The sequence below is a fragment of the Aquarana catesbeiana genome, linkage group LG04 (genome assembly GCF_042186555.1).
Source record: "Aquarana catesbeiana isolate 2022-GZ linkage group LG04, ASM4218655v1, whole genome shotgun sequence".
Lineage (NCBI taxonomy): Eukaryota > Metazoa > Chordata > Amphibia > Anura > Ranidae > Aquarana > Aquarana catesbeiana.
Genome location: NC_133327.1, coordinates 536,032,947 through 536,038,357, shown reverse-complemented (window position 1 = coordinate 536,038,357; position 5,411 = coordinate 536,032,947). Strand labels below are relative to the sequence as shown.

The 5,411-nt window shown below is 41.1% G+C and overlaps 1 long non-coding RNA gene across 1 annotated transcript; it reads left to right on the top strand.

Annotated features, from left to right (window-relative positions):
• The first annotated feature begins 658 nt into the window (after positions 1–658).
• Positions 659–3,838, top strand: LOC141140539 (uncharacterized). The gene is made up of 2 exons (XR_012243954.1): positions 659–3,423; positions 3,477–3,838. It is a non-coding gene; the product is annotated as an uncharacterized lncRNA (long non-coding RNA).
• Positions 3,839–5,411: the final 1,573 nt, after the last annotated feature.

The following is a 5,411-nucleotide window of genomic DNA, read 5'->3' as shown; positions in this document are numbered from 1 at the left end:
CACTCTCTGTCCATCTCCTGTATCATGTATGGAGACTCTGACCATCTCCTGTATCATATCCACACACTCTCTGACCATCTCTTGTATCATGTATGCAGTCTCTGGCCATCTCCTGTGGTATATCTGCAGTCTCTGACCATCTCCTGTAGTATGTCTGCAGTCTCTAACTATCTCTTGTATCATGTATGCAGTCTCTGACCATCTCTTGTATCATGTATGCAGTCTCTGACCATCTCTTGTATCATGTATGCAGTCTCTGACCATCTCCTGTATCAGGTATGCAGTCTCTGACCATCTCCTGTATCAGGTAGGCAGTCTCTGACCATCTCCTGTCTGCAGTCTCTGACCATCTCCTGTATCATGTCTGCAGTCTCTGACCATCTCCTGTATCAGGTATGCAGTCTCTGACTATCTCCTGTAGTATTTCTGCAGTCTCTGACCATATCCTGTATCATGTCCGCACACTCTCTGACCATCTCCTGTATCATGTCTGCAGTCTCTGACCATCTCCTGTATCATGTCTGCAGTCTCTGACCATCTCCTGTATCAGGTATGCAGTCTCTGACCATCTCCTGTATCAGGTATGCAGTCTCTGACCATCTCCTGTAGTATTTCTGCAGTCTCTGACCATCTCCTGTATCATGTCCGCACACACTCTCTGACCATCTCCTGTATCATGTCTGCAGTCTCTGACCATCTCCTGTATCATGTCTGCAGTCTTTGACCATCTCCTGTATCATGTCTGCAGTCTCTGACCATCTTCTGTATCATGTCTGCAGTCTCTGACCATCTCCTGTATCATGTCTGCAGTCTCTGTCCATCTCCTGTAGTATGTCTGCAGTCTCTGCCCATCTCCTATATCAGGTATGCAGTCTCTGACCATCTCCTGTATCATGTCCACACACTCTCTGACCATCTCTTGTATCATGTATGCAGCCTGTGACAATCTCCTGTAGTATTTTTGCAGTCTCCGACCATCTCCTGTAGTATGTCTGCAGTCTCTGACATCTCCTGTCTGCAGTCTATGACCATCTCCTGTATCATGTCTGCAGTCTCTGACCATCTCCTGTATCAGGTATGCAGTCTCTGACCATCTCCTGTATCAGGTATGCAGTCTCTGACCATCTCCTGTAGTATTTCTGTAGTCTCTGACCATCTCCTGTATCATGTCTGCACACTCCCTGACCATCCCCTGTATCATGTCTGCAGTCTATGACCATCTCCTGTATCATGTCTGCAGTCTCTGACCATCTCCTGTATCATGTCTGCAGTCTCTGACCATCTCCTGTATCGTGTATGCAGTCTCTGACCATCTCCTGTATCATGTCTGCAGCCTCTGACCATCTCTTGTATCATGTATGCAGTCTCTGACCATCTCTTGTATCATGTATGCAATCTCTGACCATCTCCTGTGTCATGTATTCACACTCTCTGACCATCTCCTGTTTCATGTATGCACATTTTCTGACCATCTCCTGTATCATGTATGCACACTCTCTGACCATCTCTTGTATCATGTATGCAGTCTCTGACCATCTCTTGTATCATATATGCAGTCTCTGACCATCTCCTGTGTCATGTATTCACACTCTCTGACCATCTCCTGTATCATGTATGCACATTCTCAGACCATCTCCTGTATCATGTATGCACACTCTCTGACCATCTCTTGTATCATGTATGCAGTCTCTGACCATCTCCTGTATCATGTCCGCACACTCTCTGACCATCTCTTGTATCATGTATGCAGTCTCTGACCATCTCCTGTAGTATTTCTGCAGTCTCTGACCATCTCCTGTATCATGTCCGCACACTCCCTGACCATCCCCTGTATCATAAAAAATAAATAAAGTGCGCTAATTATATGAAAATACACACATAGATGTGAATACATGTGGGTAGTAGTAAAAACCACAATCTACTGAGAGCAAGTAAATGACTCCATGAGTGGTAAAAATATATAAGTGCAAAACATAAAAACTCAAATAAAAAGAAGAAACAAAAAATGTGTACATGTGAAATACAATGATATTAATAGCATGAAAATCTGAAAATCAAACAAACTCAGTCCATGGGTTCAAATATAAAAAGTTCATCAGTGAAAAAAAGCTTCCATCCACTATACAGCTCAGCAGCAACTAATCCCCCTATGAGTGGATTGACAAGGGAGAGAGATGTGCAGGATGGTGCAAATCCACTGGCGGTGACTCCAATAAGTAAGAAAGTGATAAAGGTGGACTCTTACCCTCCGTGTTGGACCCCCTCCTTGGCAGGGTCTATCAGGCATGCAGATTTTTGCCCTCTGCAGGGACCATGTAATGAGAAGATCTCCCCAGCAGCTGTTAGGAATGTTGTCTCCGATCCGGGCTGGTCCAAGTGAAACGCCTGGAGAGGGGGGAAGGAAAGCTCTCTTGCTCCCAGTGTGGCAAAGGAAAAAACAAAAGAGCAGAGCTCCAATAGTGTAAAAAGTTTCGGAATTTATTTAATAAAAGTACAGACCGCAACGGAGAGTGCACACTCCGTGAGGTGAAAATACAATTAAAAACAAGCCGGCATATAAAAATCGTAATAACCCGTGCATAACATGGGGCAATCGTGACGGCTTACAACGTAGCCACGCCCTACATGTTTCGTCATTAGTAGACGTCTTCAAAGGGGCACGGGCTACGTGTTAAGCCATCCCCTATATAGTATAACAGTGCACACCAAGCCTCATTTTCACCTCCACTCTCAGGGGAGGGAAAACCCAAGCCTCTACCTGGTGCTCCTCAGTGAATGGATGTTGCCAAGGTGACACATAGGACTGAAACTAAACAAAACTTCACCCCCTCCCAGCAGAGCCAATCTCTCGCGCCATCTGGAGGAAGAAGCCCAGTATTACTAGACAATTAATATGTCTTACAGATGCTAATTTGGAAGTAAAACTGACAGAGCAGAAAGGAGAAAATCACTGAATCTCACCAAGAGGCAAGATGTGGTGGAAAAAATTGTAAGTATATATGGAAACGTACGGAAAAGAAACAACGTTCATCTCCGTAAATAAAACCACATTAAAAAAACACATGTATGAAAAAAATATATATATGTATTAAAGTCACACCGTAATAAATGGAGGCCCATCCATGAACGTGAAGAGCACTCGGTATCACAATGATGCGACTAAATCATTATAATGTATAATATCTAAACATATCACTATGCTCCCAAAAAAAAAAAAAAAATTGTGAATGGATGAAGAGATAAAAAAAGTGAATGGATGGAGAAAAAAAGAAAAAAAGAAAAAAAGAAAAAAAAAAATTGTGAATGGATGAAGAGATAAAAAAGTGAATGGATTAAGAAAAAAAAAAAATTGTGAATGGATGAAGAGATAAGAAAAGTGAATAGATGAGAAAAAAATTGTGAATGGATGAAGAGATAAAAAAAGTGAATGGATGAAGAAAAAAAAAAAATTGTGAATGGATGAAGAGATAAAAAAGTGAATGGATGAAGAAAAAAAAAATTGTGAATGGATGAAGAGATAAGAAAAGTGAATAGATGAGAAAAAAAATTGTGAATGGATGAAAAAATAAAAGTGAATGGATGAGAAAAAAAAAATTGTGAATGGATGAAGAGATAAGAAAAGTGAATAGATGAGAAAAAAAATTGTGAATGGATGAAGAGATAAAAAAGTGAATAGATGAAGAAAAAAAAAATTGTGAATGGATGAAGAGATAAAAAAGTGAATGGATGAAGAAAAAAAAAAATTGTGAATGGATGAAGAGATAAGAAAAGTGAATAGATGAGAAAAAAAATTGTGAATGGATGAAAAAATAAAAGTGAATGGATGAGAAAAAAAAAATTGTGAATGGATAAAGAGATAAAAAAAGTGAATGGATGAAAAAAAAAAAAAAATGTGAATGGATGAAGAGATAAGAAAAGTGAATAGATGAGAAAAAAAATTGTGAATGGATGAAAAAATAAAAGTGAATGGATGAGAAAAAAAAAAATTGTGAATGGATAAAGAGATAAAAAAGTGAATGGATGAAAAAAAAAAAAATTTGAAAAATAACAAAAATGAAAAACATGTATACAAAAGAAGGGAAGAAAGGAAAGGAAGCACAGGGCCCAAAGCATCACCTATGAGTTGTCAATGAACGCATTCAACTCAATATCAACATTTAGGCCTAAAGGTCTGAGGGAACGGATCTTATAAATCCACTCCATCTCGAGTTTAGAGATGGCCCGTCTTTTAGATCCCCCTCTCCATGGGAGTTTGAGTTTATCAATGCCCATGAACAAAGTGCCGCTAGGGTCTTTTTTGTGTTTGTCTAAATAATGTTTGGAGACTGGGTGGCCCAAAAAACCCCTTCTAATATTTCCAATATGTTCCCCCAGTCTAACTTTAATGATCGGACCGTGCGGCCCACATAGTGGAGCCCACAAGGGCAAGTGAGTAGGTAAACCACATGGGTGGTTGAACATGTAATAAAAGATTTAATATGGAAATGAAGCGGGGAATTATTGGTAATGAATTGACACACCTTTCTCTCCGTTAAAGCATTAATAGCACAAACCTCGCAATTTTTACATTTGAAATAGCCTGTCATATGTTGAAAGAACATAAGTTTATGAACCGGAGGGTCACATGCAGCAGATACCACCCATGAACTGATTGAGGGGGCACCCCTAAAGACCAGCTGGGGTCTGTCAGGAAGGGATGGTCCAAGCACGGGATCATTCTTAATAATGTGCCAGTGTTTGTTCAACATCCTCCTGACAGAAAAGTGCTGGCAGGAGTATCTTGTGATCAAGGGACAGACCAGCTGACAGTCCCTCTGTGCCCTGGTTTTATCAGCCAGAAGAGCGTCCCTGTCCAGTGATACAACCTGATTGAGTTTTTCAGTCAGAAACTGCGCTTCATACCCCTTCTCTATAAATCTGTCCGTCAAAACCTTAGACTGAGCAAGAAAGTCAGTATTGGTAGAACAATTCCTTTTCAGTCGGATGTACTGACTTTTAGGGACAGAGTCCAGCCAAGCTTTATGATGGCAGCTGTCCCTCGGGATAAACGAATTGCGGTCAGTGACCTTGAAATAGGTAGAGGTAAGTAGAGAGTTATTTTCACCTCGTATCTCCAGATCCAGAAAGTGTATTTTTTCCTGGCTGGCCTCATATTTAAAGGATATACCCCTCTCGTTGGAATTGAGTCCATCCATAAAGGAACAGAGAGAGTCATAGGAGCCATCCCATAGGAGGAGGACGTCATCTATGTACCTGGCCCACAGGACCAATTCCGGTCTCCGGTGGGCATAGATGACGTCCTCCTCCCATTTCCCCATAAAAAGGTTCGCCAAGCTGGGGGCAAATTTAGCCCCCATGGCTACCCCCTTAGCCTGGAGATAAAACTGTTTATAATGCCAAAAGAAATTATG